The sequence below is a fragment of the Anopheles marshallii genome, chromosome 2 (genome assembly GCF_943734725.1).
Source record: "Anopheles marshallii chromosome 2, idAnoMarsDA_429_01, whole genome shotgun sequence".
NCBI lineage: Eukaryota > Metazoa > Arthropoda > Insecta > Diptera > Culicidae > Anopheles > Anopheles marshallii.
This window is the reverse complement of record NC_071326.1, coordinates 85,979,052-85,987,571: the sequence shown is the minus strand read 5'-3', so window position 1 is coordinate 85,987,571 and position 8,520 is coordinate 85,979,052.

Here is an 8,520-nt window from a genome sequence, read left to right as displayed (position 1 = left end):
GCTTTCGTTGTGTTTGTTGGAATAATACATAAATAAACAATGTTTCTGTTTTGGATAAAGTGGAGGACTCATTCTTTCGCCACGTTGTAAGCAGGGCAATGTAATCCATCACCATTTTAAGGCTGAGAGTTTGAGTAGTAGTGCAGCGACAGCAAATCATCCGTGCGATCGTAGGCAGGAACTGTCAACCGTTAAATATGGTGTGACAAATTCCAGGTGGGATTTGATTGAAGTTCGGTGCCCGTCGATTGTTTCGTACCGTTTCGTCAGCCAAAAAAGGGAACCTTCCAACTTTCAACCTTTCCTCTCCCGCTCTATCCCTCTCTGTGTCTATCGCTCCATAAACCTCTACTTGTTGATCGATCTATTGCAAAGAGAGTAGTAAATTGAGAAAGATGAAGACATTTTTAAAGCAAAAGAAACAACGTCTTGGTTGATAGAAGAGGCAAGTAAGCAAAAACACAAACTAAACGCACATTCTCAAAAAAAAAAAACCATATGATTAACCTATTTCGTATGGCCATGAAATAAGTTACGGTCGGTTTGAAGCCGATGCGTGTTTATACAATTTTGCCTTTTCTTTTGTACACTGGGGTAGTGTTGCTAAACGTTATTATCACACAGTCATGCAGAAGGTTTCGCATAGGCGCACAATTTTGGGAGGTAACCCATCACACATCGAGGTTAGACACGAAAAAGAGTTTTCGCTAGAAAGAAGCCAGCAGGAAGACGAACTGCTTCAGACGAACCAGTCGAATTTTAAGTGAGGTTTGTGTTAATTGATTTCAACGATCCAACGGAGTATGACGTAGTGGATAGTGATTGAATCTTATCGCCTGGTAATATCTCGAGAAAACAATCAGACAATATTATTATTGTCGAGCGAGAAACGAAAATATGTTTAAATTGACTGGCTATGTTTAAATGACTTGACTGTATCGTCTCAATTTCATTGAAAAGTATATTTCCTAGACGAGCTTTTTGAAAAGTTTGAAACGAAAAGAATATGATCGAGATAGTTGGCAATATCTTTCTCACTACTTTTGTTGATCGCAATGCTCAATAAAACCGCAGGTTTGGGAAAAATCTTTAGCCAAAATTGTGTAAACTATTTATTAAGACCATGAAATGCCTTTAAAGCTGCCTTTTTTTACGGTATAATCACAAGTCAATCAAATGAGCAAGTTTCGACCACATTTCGCCTGTTATATAATTTCATTACCAAATAAGAATTTTATGGCAAAATAAGTTGTGGAACAGATTTCAAAATAGCAGGTGATGTGATTCTGAAAATATTGTGAAAAACCATAACGGAGCATAAAACCATTCTTCTATTCCTGTACAAAACTCTGAAAGGGAAGCTCTAAAAATAATACCGAAGAAGATCGAGTGAATTTATGAACGTAAAGATAAAAAGCTTATAATTTGACGGTACTATCCTACTCTTTATTGAATCGAATCCGTTATTCCTATACGCTATGATGAAAAGCATGCACACTAGAAAGTGGCAGCGCGAATGGCAACGGTATAAACAGCAACACTTCGCTCAGACGGAAGGCAGTATATTTTGGCAAATGTCAAGGAAATGGTGGACTCTCAAGTTTTGTCCGAAGGTGAAGAGACACGCCGAAGTGTTGGTGTAACGGAGAGCTCCAACAAAATTTCGGAGTGCAATCCATCCATCCGTTCGAGGACGTTGGACGCCGCGGGTGTTCGTTGCAGTTTGCGTTCGTTCGTTGCCTGACCCGGCTGGGATGGAGGGAGAGTGGATTTAATTTTACGATGCACCGTACGGTCGTGAGTGGGTCTAAAAATATCCAAGAAGGAAGCATCCGACAACACGGCCGGACGGTGTTACGATCATGGCCGTAAATAAGAGAAAAAAAATTAACAACACACTATGCGAATGTGGCCCTCGAGCTATGAAGTTTTTGCATGCTCATTATTTGCCAGTGAACTTATTACACCTTCGCTGACCGGCACTATGGGGAAAATTCATCGGACAGTGAAGAAAAACTTTTATTATTTCAATTAATTTAAGAGTTTGCACCTAGTTTTTTTTCCATTTTCATGATATTGCTTTATGAACATTATTTTAAACACATTTTAATACTGTTTCTGATCCACAATCGCTTATGTCTGCTATGTGGCTAAATGAACGACCTAAAAGGCAGCTGCGCAAGCTGTGGTTGTAAGAAATGTCTTTCTAATACTTTGGAGTATTTTTCTCAACTGTTTCAGAACATTGTTAGAGACCCGTTTAAAATAAAGAATAGTATTGAGCATAATATTGGGACTGTTTGAACTTGATTAGTTAAATTTGCAGACTTGCAGATTGTAGATAGTAGATCCACTGTTTTCCTGGTGTATCGGAAAATTCTTGAAAGTATTAATAGGTTTTGATTCATCAGTTATATTAGAAGTTATTTAGTTTGTTAGTATTAAAAGTTATTTATTTATCTACAGTTTTGTGATGGTATGCTGCAGAAATATTCTAGATTACGTTCGCAAACATTTCAGTCCGGAGGCCTCATTCGTTGGAACTGCCGTAACTGAGGTCCGAATATTCAATAACTTTTGGAACTTTTACGTACTATGCACTCAAAATAGGTTTTTCCCAGAATGAGACCTTTGCCCTAGCCCGCTCGCGGTCAAGAGCCATCGTCAGTCGATCTAATATTCCAGCCTATTTGGTGGATGGAGTAGGTACTTCATCTCAATTTTGGTAATTTAAAATTAATTTAACTAAATAAATAAATTATTTAATTAATTAATTAATTAATAAATTAATTAAATGCCCTTTCAAGTAAACCATTTTTAATCAAGTATCCTATCCTCATTCTCGACACATAGTGCCGAATCGGCGCCAGCTAATGGCAATGAATATTCGCAAATGGACTGCAATGGCGACGCTGAATCAGATCCTGGTAGCCGATTACTGTGACGTGCCGCGGATACGGTTCGATCAATCGCAGATGCACTTACTTTCGATGCGTCTTCTTCCATCTGGCTTTTCCTTCCTCCGACGTACCTTCCCCAACGCCACGCGGTGGTTCATTCACTTCGCGCGAGAGGAAACCGTCCACAGGCTGATCTAAAACGAAAGTGATTGCAATCGTGGAATGCAAACGACGCGCGACGTCCGTAATAGCCTCAGACGCACGGTAGATGCTTTGTTTGACCGTGCTTTTTCTTCATTTTATCGGCCATGTTTATCACACCGGTTGGCGAATGAGTGAATTCACGATTATGCAAACCTCAATCGGTGTGATCGGTGGGTAATGTATGCTTTGCATTTGGCACCTTTGTTGTTGTTTTTTTCTTTCTTTGCTTTTGTTTCTTTACTTTGATTTCTCTCAACCCTGGGGCATCGTTCCACCCAACCGGGGGGAGGCTTTGTTTACGCCCGTGTGGCCATCCTTCAATGCGCAAGGTCTGCACCTTTTTGTTATGTTGTTTGCTCCGATCGCAGCATGGGGAAAGGAAATGCGCATGTCATGTACCAGGTGCTGATGTCACTGTGCCGCTGCATGCATTAATTGCCATTGCTGCGCGATCGAGCAGCATCTTCTTGATACATCTCCCGGAAAAGGGAGCGTGTGTGCCACACTCACCGGGAGAATTCAGACTTGGGGGGGAAAGAAGCCATATTTTATTATTCCAACACAAACAGAACGAAGCGGAACCTGTGTGAGGGGCGTGTTGTGAGTGAGAAATTAATGTTCCTCATTCCGGTGCAGCGTGCGATAGAGCGCGTTGGCCGGCTTCCTCTCAAGGCTAAGAGTTCACCAAGATCGGTGCCCGGTGTCGCTACGCGCCAAACACCACGACTTCGGTTCACTTTCATCGGTTCGCTTCGCTGACCCGGCTGGGCCGACTCGTTAACCTTCCGCAATGCGCAACATTACACAGAGGGTAGAAAACACGTATATGTCAGTTGCGAAACCGGCATACCATACAAGTGACACCGGACCGGTCGTCCAAAGGGAACCAGAATTGGTCCAGAACAAAGGCAAATAACTTTTTTCGAAACACTTTTTCCCGCCCCGTTGCGTTGCATTTGTCGCCGAGCGAGACGATTTGTCACCGTCGTTGCCGGAACAGGGCACAGAATTGGTCGTATTTATCAAACGTAAGCTGCACTGTGCTCTGCAAAGGACACGCAAATCTTTTTTTTTGTTGCCTGCAATCACCGGGTGGCGCGTAAACTGGTTCATTAGAACCGATGCTGGTTTGTGAGTCTGGTAGCCCAGAATGTATTGCATTTGTTTTTAATGTTGCATTCAGCTGAAACAACACTGTAAATATAGTTATGAACTGAGTGATGTATGTATGGCCATGTTTACTTACTATGGCAGTGTAAATAAATATATACATGTTGGTTAAAACCAATTCATAAAAGATATTCCACATCACATAAAGATGTTCCGATCCTTTTCAGACTTCCAGACAATAGACTAAATTCCATTAGTAAGCAGCTGGCTGTAGCTTCTTCTGAAGGAAACCCATCATTTCTTCATGTCTGTCCAGGAGACGACCCCCTTGGGAGGTTGTTGTTTCAAGAATTTCAAGATACTTTGAGACGTTGGAGTTTCTTTCATCTCTACGCCTCCGTGGGATGCTTTCTTAGTGTTTGTTTCGTTATAGCTCAGTATTTTACGAACAACATTAGATCTGCTGTGTTTGGGAGGTTCATCTCCATGGGCACGAAAAAAACTCTCTTTGCTTCGTACCAATCGAGTAAAAATTGAATATTTACACAAAGCTACACTAGGCCATTAGCTCAAAGGACACTCGTTTTACTTCGATAGAAGAGGTGGACACTTGTCTACGGATTCCTACGGATGTCTACGGATTCCTCCAGGTAGATCTCCCGGTTTAGAGAATTTGCGGTGTAACAATTCTGAAGCTACGGGTACTTCAAACGAGGCGTTAGACACATGGCACAATATCTTATATTACATCGTAAGCCCTTTTTTGACATTTTCGTATAAATAATTCAAGCGTATTGGTTGTGCTAGGGTGCAAACTTAGAGTGAAACTGGTCGGAAAAATAAGACCAGAAAAGGTAGACAAATATTACACATTTTGATGACCATTATATTTCACAGATATATCGCGATGTTAAGATCTTGTGATTTTTGTGAGGTCCTGCACATTTTCTATCGAGGGTGGTAAAGTCTTTTGGCAGGCCGGATTGGTCTCCCGGGCCGCTTTTTGCCGACCCCTGTTCTAGAATACTGAATTTTCAAAAAAAAAAAACCCCAATTGAGTATTTTTTAAAAAAGGATTTTTCTGTGATGCACCCAGTAATTGGTAGCGATAAATTTCAATTTTTATATGTAGATAAAATGATCAATCTCTACTTGCAAATGGCTCAAGTAAAGTCACAAAAAACTTGCAAGTTAGTCCCCATATAAAAACCTAAATAATCTTTCAAATTAACAACTTGTGCTGTCGAGACTTTACAGAAGAAGTTCAAGAAGACACACACACAGAACAGAAGAAGACAAATACAGAAGAAGAAAATATTGGTATATCTTCTTCTATTAGTTAAAAAGCATTTAAAGAACATGAGCAATTTCTTCTGGTTAAAAGTGGCCACACCATTACGCCATCTCGTTTACTAACTCAGGAATCTAAAGCTAGAATTACGTCTATTAATCAACATCAACCGATTGTCATTCTAAGTTCTGCGCTCTCGTAAAGTGGCGCGCTCAATCGAGTCAGAGTTCTCAGCATGGCAGCTCGCGTGGAATACTAATTCCACCATACAGTTATACGACTTAATTGCCGAGTGGTGGGTCGGACCGCTGTCAGATAGGACGGATACGAAGATAGCGGTACTGGATTCCGACTTCTGGCCAGGCAGTTTCGGTAGCCGCCCCATTTGTCGGACTACCGTACCATTCGTAATACCAGCCTACCAGCGGTCTGGTAGTAGCAGTAGTAGGTCAATTTGTGCTGACAGACATGCGCAACCCCGGTAGCCGAACAGAACGATAGATAGGGCGCAATCGAATGGGATTGATTCGAATGGCGAGCGATCGGTGGGCAGGTGAATGAGAATGTAGTAATGGTTGAGCGGTTTTTTTAATTGCGTTGCCTCGCGCCTTTCCCTGCCGGTTTGCACTTAGAGGTCGTGTCGTAAAACGTACACTTCTCGGGGAGCTTCTAGCGACTTTCGGATTGACGGATTGGGTGCCGGTTTCCTTGATCGTTAATGTTAATATGTGTTGTTTCTGTGTTATTTCCTTTTGAAAGATTTTTTAAGTGAGCATTGTACGATTCCACATAGAACTAGAGCAGTTCCTAATTTCTCTTGAGGAAGAACTTCAAGAGAGGCTCTGGTATTCTTGATTTATGTACTTTTGACTGTCGCAACACGGTGGCAATGAATCAACGTAAATGAGCTTCTATTACGGGTCAGTAAAACACTTCTTCAGCAGACCCTAGTGCCTAGAAATGTGAAATCCGCTTGGTAATAGACTGTCAATTTGACAGCGGATAAACTATAACCACCCCCCCCAGGACAAACCGGCAATCAAAATACGAAAATTATCATCCATTACATCGGCACACGATTGTGGGCACACGATCTTCCAGCCGGCTTTCGCAAGCCACCTTAGCAAACTGTACCACCGGGCTCGTGCACGAACTTGACATATAGCGTGGCATGACATGGTCTATGCCCGCCAGCCGGCACAACCCAGCTGGGCATCCCGCGCATCGTGAGAAGCCCGTCACCTTCGCCACACTACTCGCACACACCCTGAGAAGATAGCGATGCTGAGGCCGCTGCTTTTGTACCGAATTTGTAGCATTTTGTTAGGCTGACGATAATTGACGGACGGCGACGATAGTGCAAGAAGGAAGTAGCAATGGCGGGGCGGTGCGTGCGTGGGGAGATTCGGCGAGAGGCCGGGTAGACGACGAACAGCCTGCCGCTGTCGTGGTCGAGGTGAAGGTGTTCCGCAATGCAACGGTGAATTATGAAAGGAATCGATCAGGGTGTGCTGGTAACGGTTTTGCCCAGGGTGAGGGTGCTCGTGCGCCATGAAATCGATCGCGCCAATGGCGGCGCGTCACCCCGAGTTAGGGTTTGCGAGTGTTTGCTTTGGCAAAGCTTTAGCAGGGCAACCGGCGGCGACATCGGCAACATCATCTTCATCACCATCATCATCATCACCACCATTGAAGGAGGTTAATTAGACGAACCCAAGTTCCTTGTTCAGCTGTCATGGGTTCACAATCGGATGGTCTTGGCGGTGGAAAAACCCAACCCAATCAACGTTCTTCGTCGATACCAAAAAAGGAATCCCGGTACGCGTTTTCATGCGGGGCGGTGGGATTGGTTGCCGTGGAATGCTTGCTTCGTCGAAAAGTTCACCACCACTCAAAGCACGTTCAATTCAAACACTAAGTCATAGTTTAGATCTTTGCATAGACTCTCAGAAACTCTTCCCTATTGGCATTTATCAATGGAACGCCGGAGAGTACAAGAATTAATTTGATTCGTTGTTGGAATGTTACACATTTCCCGAACGATAGGTTGATTGAAAACGTAACCTTTGATTTGAAAATTCAAAAGTCATTGTTGTTGTAACATACCTGTTAAACTAATGTCGGTGTAAGTTATTTATTTACAAAATGTAGGTGAAGCTGTTTATACAAAAGAAATCGGTGTCAATGCTGGCATTAAAAGAAGTTATTTTGCAAAACAATAATATGTCGTGTTGTTTACATCATCTGCATGTATTTTACGTTATAGTTGTGCAAGGCTTTAGTGATGGAGTCACTTAGTTTAAGTAGCTCACAATAAACAACTTCTTATAGATCCCACCACGTACATAATGGGAAGGAAACTGATACATAACCATAGACTGTTGGGTTTTACTTTACCTTGAAATATCACAGCTTACATTTCAAGGCTCAAAGTTCGAAGAAAATGTAACTTAATTATTCAAGTTGAAGAAAATTTATGAAACTAACATGTGCCATAAATAATAAGAAACAAATAAGACAAAAAAAATTACCCAGACATGGAACCTATTTAAGATTAATAAACGATACCAAGAATATTAATTATTGTTACGTATTTAGATTTTATTTCCTGAAAAACTAAACACATCTTACTCGTTAGCCGTTCAGAAAAGAAAGAGGACGATGGTATCGCTTCTAGTTGACAACTCAGCGTTGACAGCTGTCATTCTTTGGCAGTGCTGCCATAACAATTCTACTAATGCTGCTCTCAATTGCAGATTGATCATTCACATGCATCTTAAGGGAGAAATTGTACAAATCTGTATTCAACTCTCAAAAGTTTCATGAATCTTCAAAAGGGATAAAGAATTTTCAGAAATTAATGAATCTTTAAAAAAAATAATCTTTGAGGATTTATAAATCATTGAAGTTTCTTGAATCTATGCGGATTTTTGATTCTCTGAGATTCATGAATCTTTTTGTTTGTCTATTGTTTGGCACTCGGGCTATACAATCATTATATATGAAGGATAACAG